Source organism: Ammospiza nelsoni, chromosome 4, assembly GCF_027579445.1.
Source record: "Ammospiza nelsoni isolate bAmmNel1 chromosome 4, bAmmNel1.pri, whole genome shotgun sequence".
NCBI lineage: Eukaryota > Metazoa > Chordata > Aves > Passeriformes > Passerellidae > Ammospiza > Ammospiza nelsoni.
The window spans coordinates 56,062,028-56,079,767 of NC_080636.1; the positions used below are offsets into that span (position 1 = coordinate 56,062,028).

At 41.7% G+C, this 17,740-nt stretch overlaps 1 protein-coding gene across 1 annotated transcript in view; it reads right to left on the bottom strand.

Annotated features, from left to right (window-relative positions):
* Positions 1–15,963, bottom strand: part of ARHGAP24 (Rho GTPase activating protein 24) — a 250,779-nt gene extending 234,816 nt beyond the window's left edge. The window contains exon 1 of the mRNA XM_059470849.1: positions 15,922–15,963. The gene's annotated coding sequence lies outside the window, so the exon portion shown is untranslated. The remainder of the gene's footprint in view (positions 1–15,921) is intronic.
* Between the last annotated feature and the right edge of the window lie 1,777 nt (positions 15,964–17,740).

Sequence of the window (17,740 nt, forward strand, 5' to 3'; positions counted from 1 at the left end):
ATGAGTGAGATGTTGTGAGTGTGCTTTTTGATATAGAAATGCTATAGCAAACACGTGAACAAAGTTATTTTAGCTTAATATTTTAGAATCGGGCCTGTAAGTAAGTTATAGTAAATGCTATATTTTATGTCTATAGTAAGTTTTATCTGTTATTAAGTAGTTTAAGTTAAATTAAATGCTAAATACTATTAAGGTTAAGTTTGTTAAGTTTATTTGCTGTTAAGTTTCGAGGTCTGTTAAGGTTAAATCATATTAGGTTTAAGATAAGTTAGATTCTGTTAAGTTTGATCTTACATTATTTACAAATATGTCTAAAATCAGTTAGATTTTGTTATAGTTTTGTTAGAATTAAGAGATTTTACATGTAAGTTCTGTTGATTTAAAATTCTATTAAGTTTAAGTAAAGATAAGTTTAAGTAATGTTAAGTTCTATTAAGTTTAAATATTTTAAGTTTAAGTATTTTAAGTATAAGTGCTATTAAGTTTAAGTGATGTTAGATAGATTTATGCTTTTAGGATAGGTGTTTGTTTTATGACTTGTGTTCAAAGTGTTGTTGTGAACATCAGAGAAACCTTGCTAGCTGAAAATACTATTTAGTTATTAGAATTGCCTATTCTTATGTTGCAAAGAGTGTAGCACAGTTAGCCCATAGAATTTTGAAGCCAGTTAAGTTCTATTAATTTAAAAATAAGTCTGCTAAGTTAAGTATTTTAAGTGCTTCAAGTGCATACTACTTTCTCACCACTCCAAATCAACAAAGGACTGAGAATCGCCCAGCTGATGCCATTTCAGCCAAATGACTAAAGGATTACAGACTATAAAACTGATTTTGAACATTTTTGAGAAATCCAGGGAAGAGGTGGATGTGAAAATCTCAAGGACAGAAAGGATCGTTTTCAGACTTGTCATTCACCTCCTCTCCAGGTTCATATAAATGAAAACAGCTAACAGCTTTCTTTTCTTAGTCCAATTACCACCTACCGTGCAATGCCTGATAAGGCCGGACATTGTGGCTCAGCTGAGGGTGGTTTTAACCCTTTGGGATAAAACGCTGTTGCCGGACGACCGGGGAACTGATTGACATTATTGAATCATTATCATCTTTCCATATAAAAGGACCGGCAAAAGAGAACTGCCTTGAATGTCACAGCCCACATTGTGCTGCTTGGGTTGCACTGTGTTGTGGAGGTTGTGATGAGACCTTTTGGGTGGATCAGTTGTCACTTTCTCGTTTATGGTGTGATACCTGTAATCATAGACATAACTGGGAATATAATTGGGAGTGGGCTCTACGGAATGCAACAGGACTAAACACTGCCTCAGCTTTAGGTCTTTATGAGTCACATGAGCAGAAAATCTTGGCTTATTATCGGTGGGAGGTACAGTGTATTTTGAAAAGGGTTAAAGGTTAAAAACTGATAAAAAAAAAAAAAAAAAAAAAGGTCAAAGTAAAAACAGAAAAATGAGGTTTACTTTTGTTATATTGCTAGGTGTAGTGGTAGCTGAAGAATTTAAGTTAACACATTTTAGTCAACCTAGAAATAATGTATGGCTAACACTTGCTAGGCAGATTAATCAGACTTCGCTTTGTCTCAGCATTGGAGGAGTTACCAACCCCTTTCGAACCTGTTTGGTAGGACTCCCAGTATGGTCTCCTCAAGAATTCTGCAGTTTTATTAATAACCGTGCCTTATGTATGCACAGTATGGTAAATATTAAATTGCCTAAAGGGTATACTGCCAGTCAGAGTGATGGCTACCAACAATGTCTGTTAATTCAATCACTTAATACTCCTTTGCATTCTCCACCTGAGGAGTTAGAGCTTTTTGGAAGTGCAAATGCTAGCATGACCAGCACTTCTGATGGTGGATGGTTTAACTTTGATTATTTTAATCCTCAAAAGATGAAATCATATAAACAAACATGGGCAACTCTGGATTCAGCTCTAAAGCCAAACATAGTGTCTAAACAACTCTACAGCCATTGTAAAGGCTCTAGCATCATGACACCTAAGAAGTTACCTACAGGAATATTTCTAATTTGCGGAGATAGAGCCTGGAATGGTATACCTGCTCAACCTCAGGGTGGACCTTGTTATTTAGGCAAGTTATCACTATTTCACCCTAATATATCTGTGCTGATGCAATTAAGTCATCAGGTAAGCAGGCAAAAGCGTAGCTTACACAATTTGGACTGTAGTCAAATAGGAGATCCGTGGTTCTGGAGTAAATTTAAACAAGTGATGGTTTCAGCTTTCCTACCCTGGGGTGCTGCAAGCAAAGCATTGACTCTAGCAAAACAAATAGGGTGTTGGGCTAAGGGTGAACTAAATAAAACTTCACAGATATTAGATATGTTATCTTCAGATGTACAAAGTGTTAACCACACTGATTTACAAAATAGAGCTGCTATAGATTTCTTATTATTAGCTCAAGGCCATGGGTGTGAAGAGTTTGAAGGAATGTGTTGCATGAACCTGTCTAATCATTCTGTATCTATTCATGCTAAGTTGAAAGAGCTACGGCTAGGGCTTAACAGCCTTAAGGAAGAAGAAGGATTGGGTATTGATGAGTGCCTTAAAAGTTTAGGATTGGGACCATGGCTAAGAAACCTTATAACATATGCTATAGGGATATTAGGAGTACTCTTATTGCTTTTACTTATATTACCTTGTTTCTGTAGCTGTATCCAAAAGATGGTTAGTAGGATGATAGAGAAAATGTGGCAAACTAACCTCCTTTCTTTTAAAGAAAAAGACGGGGGAAATGTCGGGAGTTTAGTTCAGGCATGGCTTGAGGAAAAAGGCCACGAAGCCATGCAGCTGAGAGAAAAGTAACAGGTAGCTGTGAAGCAGTTTCAAAGCAGCTTCCAGCCTGACTTCTATAAACAATTAGTCTCTCTCAGGCATCCTTGTATAAGCAATAAAGTTCTCAGGCAGTCTTCCCATAACAAAGGTAACATCCTCTCTGGGAAAAGATGGCACCCTGGGAACAGTTATGGAAGTTTTGGGAACCGTTCGTATCACAGTGAGAACACTGATTTTGTTTGATGTAAACAATCTACGGTATTGTAAAACAAAAGGAGTGGTTAGAGTTTTCTCTGTTAGCCTATCATAAAGCTGTATTTTGGAATATGCATGAAGTTCGTTAACACTATTATTTAAGGTGACGGATCGATCAATAAAGTCGGAGTTCGATGCATTATAGGATGGTCGTTCTCCCCCTCACTTCAACAACAGTTAGACACAAGGAAAAGCCTATGGAAGGTGAGATGAGCCTGACTCCTGCCTGTTGCACATCAGCTGACCTTGGACTATGGGTCCTTGCCCTTGTCGTCTTTCCAGGTAAGGAAAGATTGGAAGCAGCTGCTGCTGCAACTTGGACAACTCTGGAAAATTTCCTGAGATAATCAGGAGATTGATAATTACTTGCCCAGCTTTTGAAGGGGCTAGAAGACCAGGGGTGATTTGCATTTGGCCGCTGGCAAAGGCATCACAGCAAGATGTGCCTGTAAATAAGGTGTCATTAATTTACCTGTTTCATGCCACTGAGTTATTGAGGCACTGGATGCTGCTCAATCAATAATAATCAATACCAGCAAATGCATGAACAGCACTTTTTCTTTGCTTTTTCAGCTATGTAGCAGATGCTCAGCTGGAATAACTCTGCTCTCTGCCTCCAGGGGCCCCAGCAGAAGTCAAGCTGGGACTCCACACCTCTAACTCCTGCATAGCATAAAACCATGGGCACAGGAGGCTGCACTATCCTTACACCCCTCTACATTTAAGATGCAGTGCCTGGTTGTTTTAAGTGATGCTCATTTTCAGTTAATTTAATTTCTGGTAGTTTCTGTGGTTTGTCTCCCATCTATCAAAACAGGGATCAAAACAGGGCACTGAAGGACCCAGCTCAATGTATTCCTTTAGATAGGAAAGTATTACTTGCAAAAAAACCAAACAAGTTTTTCTACCCTCAGGAATTGTAGCAGCAAATGAGAAATTGGATTCTTTGTGTCATTCTACCATACATTAACAGACTCAGGAAATCTCACTAATAGGAAGTGCTAGAACTATTTTTTTCCTGATACTGCAATTACTGCTCTTACAGATATAATTAATCTTCTCCCTGCCTGCACTCAGTACATTTGCCACACAGCACCATCCCCAAAATGCTTGTTACATACCCTCAAAGCAGCACAGTTTACATTCACACTTAGTATTTATTACACAGGGGCTGAAGAGTTTGCATATCTGCTTCCAGCCCTTCTCCACAGCTTTCCATTTCTCACACTTATCTTTGAAACAGCTGGAAGTAATTGCTGGAAAGCCCTGATAATCCTATTCAGATAAGCCACAAGTAACACCACATTTCTCGTCTCCAACAGTGTTCAAGTAAACCAGAACATGAATCAACCAGCCTACATAGATATCAATCTCTGTAATACAGCTTTTTAAACTTTATTTGGTTATTCCATCAAATGCAGGTTAATAGGTGTATTTGGTGGCATATAAGTCATTTATAAAAGGGTACAAAGAGCAGCCACACTCTAACAACCAGCAACATTTATTTAGAAGAGTGCTACAAGTCTTAAAAACAGGACTTCTTTTTAATGCAGCTAAGTGGAAATTATCAGCTTTCTTTTCTTCAAGGTTACACCCAAGTTTCATATATGGCATGATCCCCAGCTGTGCAAATGCTTAAGCTGCATTCATGTTAACAGATGTTAAATATTTCGGTCTCTGAAACCATGACCACAAAATGGAGAATTTCAATGGCTACATTTGAAAATGCAAATATGAAATGTCACTCTTGATGAGCAGGCAGAATATTTTTGTTTCCTCCAACTTATGGATTCCTTGATTTCAGATCTAAAAGAAAGAGATGCCATCATGGCACCTGCCCTCCCAAATTCCTGCAACACACAGTTTCTCCAGAAGCACAGAGTCAGCCCTTGTGCTCACTGCCTGCTTTACTCTCTCATATTTACTGTCAATGACAGAGCAAACCCAGGCTGGGTACTGTGGAGCATCTGATTTTGCTGCGACCCAGAGAAACTCACTGACCTTTAAAGTTAAACAAGTGCAAAACCTCAGTCAAGTAATGCCCTTTACTGTGAAAACCTTATGCCATTTTTTTACTGGATCCAATTATGCCCAGGAAACAGAATAGGTACAGTCATGTGAAGCAAAAAAAGGAAGTGCAAATTGCAGCCTCCTATGCACTGCTGAAGTATTTACAAGTTAGAAATCCACTGCTTCTTCCCAAGATGGCTCTCTCTACAGAGTGACTTTCTACTTCTTCCTGTTACAGGAGCAGGTTTACAGGTTACAGGTTTGCCTTAGATACTTGTTCACAGCAGGAAAATAAATGTATGATGCAGACAGATATAAATATTCACTCAGTTTTACTTCAGGAGAATAACTTCTGTGAGAAATAGATTGCCAAGTAACAAATGGTGATTGTCAGGCCACAGCCAGGGTAGTACTACACAGACAACAGCAAATAGTTGTCACCGTCATATTTTCTGGAAAAATCCCCTTGCCCAGGATTCTTCTCCTGGGAATCTGAGAAGCCTCCGAAAAAAAAAAAGGAAAACAATATTATCTGATTTGCTTCTCTTGTGTTTTGCTGCTTTGGAATGTGGTTTGGACACTGTTTATCAACAGGTGCATGTTTCATTGGTTTTACTTAATGACCAATCATGGTCCAGCTGTGTTTGGGCTCTGGAGAGAGTCGTAAGGTTTTCATTATTATCTTTTAGCCTTCTGTCAGTATCCTTTCTCTATTCTTTAGTATAGTTTTAGTATAGCATTCTTTAACATAATATATAACATAAAATAATAAATTAGCCTTCTAAGAACACAGAGTCAGATTTATTCCTTCCTCCTCCGATGGGGGACCCAGAAAATACCACAGATAATTTTTTAGTCATCAGGCAGAGGGCAAATGCAGCACAAGGCTCTATTTCTCTCCTATTTCCATAAATATCTCTCTATAATTCAGCTTTCAGTAGCTTTCATCAGCCCTCCCTTTTATTTGACATCATCACTTTAACTAGCTACCCTGTTGCTATTTCCTCCTTTTATGAGAAGTGCAACCATTCCTCCTATACCTGTCTATAATTTGCCTAAACAGCAAGTGATCACATGGTTCTAACAGCAAGCATCCATCACAAAAAAAAAATCTAGGAAGCTCCTGAGACAGTGAACACAGCATTACTTCTTGATGGTAAAAGGTGTTTCTCAACCAGTCTAACAGATTGCTTTTTAGCAAGAGAAAAAATGTCTAAATGCATGCTTCTAAGGTTCCACATACAACAAATTGATATTAATAGAAAGAATAAAAACCCCTCTGACAGACCTGCAAGATAAAACAAACCTTTAGGAATTGTGCTACATTCAGCAGCTGTACTGCAATGCACAGGCTCACTGAAGCCTGTCGGCAAATTAGGTGTAAGTGACAAGGTAATTAACAACTTACTGCTAAAAAACAATCAAGTTCAGCTCTAGCTCTGCAAAGAATTTTAGCAGTTTGTCTAGCTCTCCACAACCTAGCCAGTGCATGCTGACTACAGGAATAAGGGAAAAAAGCAGGGCCTTGGCTTTGGGCTGGTCAGGGTAGGCTCTGGTAGGGCTTATAGCAGGGTCAGCACATACATTCAGCACTTACTGTTGGGCAAAGGGGGTGAATGAGGAGTTCCACCCAGTTTTGCTGGTTATGGAGTTTCTTTAAAATGGGGAAATTTGACTGTGAAATAGAAAAAGGCTGTTTAAGGAGTAGGGCCAAATTTTCTTCCCTGAATTCATTTAGAAACCACAGTCATGGATCTGGTGTGAGGCAGATCTGTTCTGTTCCAGTACTGCAGACAATGGGCACTAAATACTATGGGAGCACTTAGGGTACAGAGTAATTCTTCTGATGCCTTCTTATAAACTTTGTGCTGATCTAAGAGAAGTCAAAAAACCAACTCAAAAATCTAACTTAGGTAACTAATCTTACAAATCCAAGTGAACAAACCCAGTCCCACTGCTCACTGACAAACACCAGTTTTCTTTGCAGCACCTGTTCACACATCAAGAAACCACTTGCACTTCCAGTACACCAATTAAATGCCCATATGTCCATTTTACAACTGAGTTATCTGAGGCATCAAACAGGCTAAAAGTACTTAAGGTTCCAGAAGGAAGCAGAGCCAGGCTAGAGCATCATTTGATATGAAAACAGCAGTCATCCTTCCAGCACAGTATCAGTGCTCACTAACTTGGGACAGTTGGTCTGTCTGCAGTTTGGTCCACTGCTGCCCAGTTATTGATGTAACATTCTCTCTAAAATACTTTCTAGTGAAGGTCAGCAGCTCCTTGCTTTTGTTTGAAACATCTGCTGTCAAAAACCTTCCAAGACATCAGCCCAGATCATCCCCATGCTGCTGCTGTTTTACACCAGGTAAGTTTACAGGATTCTTTACACAGAGATTCTCATCTAACATCAGTTTTTAAGCTCTTGTATTTAATGGATTTCATCAAATCTGGTAGATTTGATGTCCAGATTGGGGATGTTAACAGGTGGTTTTTTACATTCAGCATTTCTCAGCTCTTATCTTTACTATTCCAAACTAACCATTTCCATTGGCATTTTAAGGGCTGAGTTGTTACTGTAACATTGCAATCCTACTGACAGCATCTCTCCATGTGCTGTCAGAATCCATGAACAGCATACAGGAGAAGGTCAAACCCAATTGTTCATCACAAGCACTCAATTCACTGATAAGAAATGCTTGCCAATCTCAAAACCCATCCTGCTCTGCAGAAACTTGTGGCATTTGATTTGAACACAAAATTCAAGCATGATACAAAAACCAGAGGGCAAAATCTCTGAAGCCTGGCTGGAGTATCATATATCTAGGAAGATTAGACATCAGTGTTGCTACCAGTAACGTGAGACTCCAGTGAGCATTTCCCATGGTGTGCTGCACACATTTCACTGGAACACCAGTGCCTGTGGCTTATCTCTCCAGACTCAGCTCTCCACAAGAAAAAGCAGTCAATTAGCTAAAAGTCCTGCACAGACAAGTTCAATTACATCTATTTCTTCAGACCCCTATGGGGATAAACTATACGCAGGACCAACAGGGTTGATAATTAACAACCAAATTATAAAGCAGAAGTTAAGTTACCGTAATCCACGAAAGAGTTAAGCTTGGAGGCAAAAGATGAAAGAAAGCCTAGCAAAAAAACCTATGGTAGCTTGTTCAAAATGAATTACTCAGTCTAATGTTTGCCCTTTAAGTCATTCCAGACTTACTACAATATATCTGCTAGTGTTTTGGCCTCTAGATAACCTGCCTAGTAAATCAAAGCAAAACAGTGCATAATTAAAACCTAGTCTGGTTCAGATTATAGAATATACAATTTATTTTTACAAGTAAGAAGACAAACCCCATAATTCACTTGACATTTCACCACTCTCTTGAAATATAGTCTTTCCACTGGTGAAAATAAACTGCCTAGCAGCTGTGTTATATATTTTACCTAAATGTATATTTAGATCCATGATGTGCACAGTCTAACAGATTTGTAGCAGTTTTAAGGAACAGAGACAGTCCCTACTCAGCTTTCACACAGGCAAGTTGGGAAAACATGGTAATAAATGGTAATAAATGGCATTTGGGTAAACAGAAGAACAGTAGAGACCAGCAGGATTCTTCATTGGTACCATTTCATTGAGAAATAGCCTTTACCTTGTTTGGATTCCTTCATTCCAACCTGTGTCTGCAGGATCCCTGTGCTCAGAACCAGTGAGCTGAGTGCTCAGAGCAGCACAAATTTCACAGTTAAAATCCCAATGATAGCCCCAACACCAATGAGCTCTGTAAACACAGTGGTTTGTACTGGGTGGGATATCCAGGCAGAGCTGCTCATGTGTGTCTCAAGAATGCACCCTGCCAACACAAATTCTACCCTCAAACACAGAATTTCAGATAAATCCCTAATGTCTGGCTCATTTCCTACTCTCCTCAGTTCAGTTCACTTCCCTGCTCCATTGATGTTGAAAGCTCACAGGATCATTCTGTACATCCTTAGCTGGAATCCCAATTCCATGCATTTCCAATAGCTCCATGATTAAGCCTGGACACTTGATGGAAGATGCAAGAGAAAAGGGAATAGTCTCTGCACATTCTTGTCCCCTTTTTTGTGTGTCCCACTCCATCACAGACAGAACAACTGCATCCTACTTTCCTCAGCCATAAGCAATGCTAACTGTGGCACATTTTGTACAGGTAACACAACAGTTTCTCCAGCTATAAGCTTTGAGATAGCTTCTGCAAGGAAAACAAAACTTAATCCCAAAATTAGCAATCACCATCTTCTTTACAACAGCCCTCATCCCTGTTTGTCACTTGCTACTCCATGACTGCAGCAAAGTCTGTATTACACCAGAGAGAGAAGATGATTTCCTATTGCTCCTGTGTGACAATCTTTGTGTTACTGCTGTGCCACAATCCCAGGGGAGCTCAGCTCACAGCCAGGCACCAGAGTCTGCTCTGTGTCTTCCACCTTGCCTGTGACAAGGAGCTGCTGGGAAGGCTTCAGCTGGAAACAAGCCCTTGCTTCAGGCTGTTTTGTCCATTTTCTGTATTGCTACCTCAAAGATCTCCTTGCAAACCAGGACTGCCCAGGAATTCTGACACTGTCAGTGCTGCTGACAAATTATATCACTTAAAATGGAAGGGGGGGAAGAATATTTAAATGATAAGGAAAGACCAATAGTCCTTAGCAAAACTTTTTTGCAATAAATCACAATCTTGGGAACTGCTGAGTACCAGTGGCTCTGCTTTCTCAGTAAAGTGTTTACTGCAGACAGCAGCCAAGTCAACCCCAGAAAATCATACCCAGAAACATATACAAGAAGAAATAACTTTTTTTTTGTCCCATTAGCCCTGTTCTGACATGTATAAACTATCTTTTTTGCCCTTTTCTACTGGCACATGTTAGTTACATTGGATCTGTTACCATCAACACCACATTTTCCATTCATGTGAACAATCTGTGGCCTTCTCCCAAGCCTTGCTCTAAGGTGGAAGCAGAGGGTACCACCAAGGACAAAATCCAACAGTTTGCCCTCCAGTGGTGGGGAAATCCCTGCAGGGCATTTCTGATCTAACAAAATTCATCCCTGGCTCACATGTTATGTGTTTCTCACCTGAGGAGACTAGAGGATTGGTTATGGGCACAGAGCAACAGGCAATGCTCTGTGAGAAGCATCCTTGCTCCCTGACCACTAAGCTTATTTGGGACACCTCATGTGTGCCTTTCCTCTCTGGCGCTTGGGAACCCTAATTCAGGGGAGGTAGCTTTTATTTTTGAAACAAACCACCATCAAGAACTCTGATAGAGGAGAAATCAGGTTTTTCAAGAAAAATTCTTCATTACTGTGTTTAAGAAAGGATCCTGTAGTCTCAGCTCAACAGCCCCATGGCTTTTACTGGCAGTCCCTAATGCACTAGACAGGAGGCTCCTGTGTGCAGTGAAATGATGCTCTCTCTGTGTTAGTACTGGAAATAAACTATGACACCACTTGGAATCACTGGGTGTCATTAGGAGCTTAAAATGGTTCAGCACAGATAGGGAGCAGCAAAGGAGACCAGCTGCAGAGCACATCAAGAATGATCCATGTGACAAAGCAGCAAGTGTCTGAGAATGTTCTATGAAGCGTCCTGCTGCTAGTACTCAGGTTTCATGGCAGCAAATTGGTTGTTCAGTATTGTAGAACACAAAGGAAGAGTTCAAGAGGAGGGATGTCCAGGAGAATATTCCTTCATCTTCCCCCAGATTGTTGTGCTAAGCATGATGCCATATGGTCTGGAATATCCCCTGGGTCAGCTGGGGCCAGTTTTCCCCTGTGTGTGTCCCTGTGGGCTGTGTGTCCCCTCCCAAATCCTTGCACACCCCCAGCATCCTCGCTGGCAGGGCAGTACCAGAAGCAGAAAAGGCCTTGATGTTGTACAAGCCCTGCTCAGCAGTAACCAAAACATGCCTGTGTTATCAACAGTGTGTTCAGCACAAATCCAACACACAGCCCCACGCCTGCTACTGGGGAGAAAATTAACGCTACCCCAGCCAAAACCAGCACACATGGAGACAGCAGCTTGTACATTTCAGAGAAACTAAAGCTCCTAATTAGCCATGCACAAAAACCAATTATGACATAGGATAGTTAAGAAAGATGAGATCAAAGCTGAATTGAGGTGAGCCAGAAGCCCATGACAGGTTAGGCACAAACCCCAGAATCCAGCACAGCCTCATTTACCCAGCTCGTCCTCAGGGCATAGCTGGGATTTGTCTATGACACAGACACTGTGGGAAAACATCAATCTGAAACTGAAATCTGCTTCTTGCCACCTGACTGTCACAAGGCAAAACCCACAGTGGCAGGGACTGGCACAGCTTCCTCTCTTGTGCTCCACTCCCAGGTGCCACAGGAGTCACTGTGTGATGGACTAAGGACCAGGGCAGCTTGCTGGGTCCTTGCAGTGGAAATTTCCACTGTGGGGCTCACTGCTGATTGAGGGAAAGCACCCAGCCATTTCACCCTCACAGGTGTGGAGGTGCAGCAGCCCTCCAGGTCACCATGCACAGCAGCCATTTCCAGGGAACAAAAAACCAACTGTGTGGAAAACATGAATAAAACATAGCCCATGCAAGGCAATAAAGAAAAGCCCTTATCACAAGCTGGAACAATAACACACCACTGATTCCTCAAGACATGCCCCAAAAACAAATAAACTGTTTAAAGGGTAACCTTTTAATGGGATATAGCTCAGAAAACATTTTAGGTACTAAAACTGGTGCCATTTTCACAGTGCCCATTTGTGCTATCAGGATATTTTCATTTTGGTTTCCTAACTCCCTTCTGCTGCACATCCATTAGCCTTGTGAGCCAATTTCAGTCAGAGATTTCTCACCTGCTCAGAACCAGGCCCATGTCAGCTTATTTCTGTGCAATTCCTCTCAAAATGTGCCCCCTTCCCTTGCAACACCAGCTTTGAGAAGTACAGTCCTGCTGACTCAAGCTGGGGTCTCCTTCTCAGGGACTCCCCACTAGAAACAGTCACTATTAATGTTTGATTAACAATCATTGTTAATCTTGCACATCTGTAGCACTTTGGGACATCTTTACAGCTGTTTCACTGGAGAATGGGGCACACTGGGCTGCCAGGGTTGTAACTCTAACCCCTCCAGAGCCATGTCCCAGTCACATGAAAGCCACAGGACGGGTTTATAACTGCACCTAGCACACAAAACAGCCAAACACCCCAAACTGACAACCTAGTCACACTTGCTGTGAGGTACAATCAGTGTTTCATTCCTGAAGCCCTTAAAATGTGAGCAAACAGATTCCCTTCCCTGAACTATCTAACTTGTAGAAATCCTAAGCTGGCTCTGTGGTGCTCTTGGGAAAAATCAATCCAGCTGAGTGCAAAGGGCTTCCCACCAAGATGGAACATATTTCATTCTGTGAGAATGCAGGGATTTGCTCTAGCCTAAGAATTGATTGCCAGCTATGGGTGAGAAAGAAAAGCCAACCATTTGCACAGATTCTCTCCTGTTTTAGTACAAGTTAATATCACAATCAGCAGCCAGGAGCAATTGCAGAATGTCAACAATGGAAGAAAATGCCTGACAGCTCTACAAGTGTGGGAAAAACAAGCTTGGAGGAGCAAATGGAACAGCTTAAACCATCTTCTCTTAACTACCAGAACTGTTTGAGACCCTCAGGAGCAGGTTGCAGCAGCTGGTATCACTCTCTCAGACACTGGAGCAAAAATAAGTCATTGGTAATGAGCCCATTGCTTTGCTCCCAGCTCCCACAAGATGCACAAACACACCTAAACATCCCCAGTGCCTGCTGTCAGCACAGGTGGGCTTGTAAGAAACCCTTTGATGCAAGGGGGTTTTCTGCCATACCTCTTCTTCCAGCTGCAGCTTCCAGTAGGATTCCAGCTGGATTCCTCTGCACAGGCTGGGGCATGCAACAGCTTGGCAATGAGATTAATGGGCACAAGGCAACAAAACTGAGATCAGGGCAAAACCAGATCTGTCCTTGGGCAGAGAGAAGAGGAACAACTGGCTATGAAATTGAATGCCTGCACAGCAGGACACGTAATTGAATTGTCAGTCATCTTTTTTCAATTAAAAATCATACAAGAGTCCAGCGTGTGATGAATACAACTGATAATCCAATCTGTGTCCTTTAGAGGTCTCTTACCCATCTGTCTCCCAGAGGCTGTCCACACTGATGCCAGGAGGCAGTGTGCTGCTGGGATTTCATGACCAGCCTCAGTCCATAAATCATACTCAGAAAGAGCCAAATGCACAGGCTCTAGCTGACAGCAGAAAGCATTTCTGAACAATCCCACCACTCTGCTCACAGAGAGAACAAGGTACCCCACTGCAAGGTAGGGCAGACAGATTTGAAAATCACCCACCTGCCCTTTGATGCTTCCCAGGGATCCAGCTGGATCACTCACCAGCCCTAATGTCTCTCACTAGAGGGGCAAGGCACAACTCTTATCAGCTTTTCACCCATGTTTGATAACTCATAACTCCCTGGAAAATGTTTTCCTGACTTGACTGAGGCAAGCCACAGCAACAATAGAGCGCCTCACACATGGCAATATAACTTCTAGCATCTCACTTTCTGATCAAGTAATTTAAATATGTACTTCATGAGTTAAAGTCAAGCTGTCAGATGAAATGTGATTACCTTATTGGAAACCAGAATGTAACCTTCCACTCAGACCCAGAGGTTGGTGCAGTTATTATTTGAGGCATTTGATTGCTTTGCTGTCTGGCCATAAATTTCTGATGCAGTTCTGCCTCAGATGCAAGCACCACAGAACAAAAACAATTAAAGGCTACAGCATGGTTGCTGTGCACAATTGGATAAGGTACAAGTCTTTTCACCTTCAAATCACTTCTCAGATTGAGAAAGCTTAAGGCTTGAACAGACCCCCTGTAGGTCAGACAGACCCTTATATTGCACTGTTGCCTTTGGACTAAACTCAGCCAGTATTAAACTGCCTAAGCCACTTTCCAGCCAGGCAGCCATTCTGGATTTCAGGACAGCAAAACAGTGGAAACCTACCCTTGCCTTTTGACAGCTATTTCCAGAGCTTAATTCCTGCTCTGAGGAGCTGCTGCTTTGTTTTCTCATTACAGCTGCATATTTCCATTTTTTACCCATTTGTTACTGCATCTCTTACCCTAGTTCTGTGAATATGCTTTGCAAGGAAGAAAATGGATAGTCACCCAGCCACTCCAGGGACTTCAGAGAGAATTCAACAGCCTGAATTCCTCAGGTTCTCCCTAAAAACAATTCACTTTTTTTAAAATCAGTCTCACCACACTTTACTGTATTGTCCATATGTTTTAACACAGCTTTAAAAACACGCACAAATATTTCAGGCCTGTTTCTCTTAATGGCTTCATCCAGTACAAATATGCAGCACAAAAAGCAATGAAATACTGACACACCTGAGTCTAATTTGCATGCAGCCATTTCTATTTTGCATTAATGACTCCCCTCCACCCTGACTGCCTTCACTGTAGCACAGCACCCACAAACATCATTCTATCAGCTGTTTGCTTGCAGACTGCAAACAAAAATGCTTAATTGAGGCTGCCTCTAACAAAAACTCCCAGCTGATAAGGATTCCTTAATCAACAGCCAGAATGACACCAGTTTGTTAACTCTTATCCTATCAGCTCTGAACAGTTAATTCTTGCAAATCACAAGCACCTGTGAGGTTGGGTACCTCTTGTCCCTTGCACAATTACTTTTTTCAACCCTACTTATCTTGTTTGGCAGCATCTGTTCCCCTTTAAGCCACATTGACCTACACTAATACATTCCCATCCTGTAGTTCTTTATTGAGTGAATCACATTTCTGTTTTGTCATATTTTCCCTGGGAATGCTGATAGGATAGCCAGCCTGTGGATGATCCCTAAACTAATGTGAACTCCTAGTCCAGTGATCAACTCCCATCTGTTTATCTCTTCACATCTGCCACAAAGAGGAGAAGCAGCACTTACAATACAAAAGCAAATTCCAGCTAAAAACCACTCATAAAAATTCAATGTAAATCTGGAGCAGATATTTTTTCACTGTGAAAACTGCAGCAACTTTTGCGAGCAACAACAAAAAATCCTTATGATCGTGTCTTGGGTTTTGAGTTCCCCCTACAGTACAAATACACCTTCTGAGGTCATGCATTCTGTACTAGCCCCACTGGCTGGGTGTGCATCCTGAATTCCCCAGCAGCCTCCAGGGAATTCATAATCTTGCCCCCTCTGCTAACCCTCCCCTGGCTGGCAATCTTTATTCTGCATGGAAGGAAAAAGCATCAGATCAGAGCAGCTGCCCTCAGGTGAGGGGAGCAGGTATTGAGCTCCATTAGCGAAACCCCACAGATCAAAGCTATTGACAAGCTGCTGGGAAAGGAGGCTTACAAAGGCAGAGCTGGATTCCCAGCCCTTCACAAAGATGACAACAATGGAAATAGCACAGGCTGGGAGCACTTTCAAGTAACAAGACATCTTACCAAGACTATGAGAATTTGAAAGATTCTCTGACTACTCCTCCCTGGTTTTATCCATCACTGAAAAGTAAAAACACATCACAACAATTATCTATTTTCAGATAATAAGCATGCTAATTCAAAGGGCACAAACCTAGTCATAATGCTGTCTATAATGCCACAAGCTATGCAGAACCACAAGAAAATGCCACATCCAACACAAATGTACAAGGCAAGGCAGTAGAAACTGGAGAAAGTGACTATTCCTCATTCCTTAGAACAGAGTATTATAGCTGCTCATGGACTTTGACCACGCAAAATAGTTACAAAACACTTCACATACCTTATTATTTTCCTCTAATTTTATAGTCAGTGCAGTACCTCGGGACTCTTCATATCTAGTAGAAACCAACTAGACAGACCATGCTGGAGAAACTAGTTTCTGTCCTTCCTGGTCCTTAAAAACCCTCTGAAACAATCAGTGCCAATTGTTACATGAGGCTTTAATGGTGATCAGGTGTGCAGCAACAGTGCCTATTTTGAAAGCAAAGTCACAGCAGCTGGGAAGTGTTTTGTACCCAGAAACAAAGCATCATACAGGCAATAGTGGGGGCATCATATACCCTGAAATATGGAAGTTAGAACCATGATTGCAGCATTTGAAAGCCAACAAAAATATAAATATGCTGGGATTCACCCAAAGCTGTGAGGTAACTGGTAACACATGTTTTCCTCAGTCCTTGCCCCAAAAAATCCACACATGCTATGCTGTGAGAATACACCAATTGAACTGGTAACTGATCTAGTTCCAGCCCCCCTGCCTTGGGCAGGAACACCTAGAACAGGCTGCTCAAAGCCCCTTCTAAGCTGGCCTTGAACACTTCCAGGGATGGGATATCCACAGCCTCTCTGGGCAACCTGTGCTCAGTGTCTCACCACCCTCACACTGAGGAATTTCTTTCTAATATCCAATCTAAGCTTGCTCTCTTTCAATTTAAAGCCATTACTCCTGGGGTACCCCAGAACTGGACACAGCATTCTGAGTGGGCTCCCACCAGAGAGGAGCAGAATCCCCTCCTGTCCCTGCTGGCCACGCTGCTCTGGATGCAGCCCAGGATACAATTGGCTTTCTGGGCTGTGGGCACACATTGCCAGGTCATAATGAGCTGTTTATCCATGAACGCCCCTAAATTCTTGTCCTCAGGGCTGCTCTCAGTGCATTCTCTGCCCAGCCTGTGTTTGTGCTCAGCCCACCTGCAGGATCCTGCCCACCAGGCCTTGTTGTTCTTGAGGTTCACAGCTCTCACAGCCCTACCTCTGAAGCCTGTCAAGGTGCCTGTAGATGGCTGCCCTTCCCTCAAAAGTCATAATTTCCAGTTTACGTTGTTGCAACAAAATGAATGCTGTGCACTCACTATGAACCTAGGCTGACCCCCTGCTTTTCAGCCTGATGTTCTTAGTCTGGCAAACTCCTTTACTTTGTTTTTGGATTATCTTTTGCAATAAATAACAAAGTTAGAATAGTGACTACCCCAAAGAATAAAAACATCATTTTATAGAGAAGTCATTTATCATCTGTAAAGTGAAGTCCCTAAGCCTTAAAAAAAAAAAAAAGGAAATGGATTTGCATGGGTGTTGTCCCCCTAACAGATTACTTACATTGTTTTCAGGTTTCTTCATGGAAAAAAACCTGAAATATATCTAAATAAATGTAGCTCATTGTACTAAGATTTTAAAAAAATAATTAATAAGGTCTTAGTATTAGTTATAATACTAAGACCTTATTAATCCCAAATTCAGTCCCACATTAAAACATACTATGTATTGTTAAAACATACTATATATTGTTTTGATCATCCTGCGAGCCCTGGGGTAATTTTTACTCCCTTACTCTGAGCAAAGTTCTCTTTTTGTCATTTTTAGCTTGGGTGAAGGGAAAACTGTCTGGTACAAGGGGACAGTAAGTTGAAGTCAAGAAGCACAACCTCAGCCCTGCATGTGGGAACAAGCTTCGTAACCTGCTCTGAATGCAGCTGAAGGCTCACAGATCTAGAGGCCAATTCATTTGCTGTCCTCTGCTCGCTACGGATGAGCGGAGTTTAATCACAGAACAAACCCGGGAATATCCGTGCTGCTGTTCCGGGCTCTGGAGCCTGCCCGTG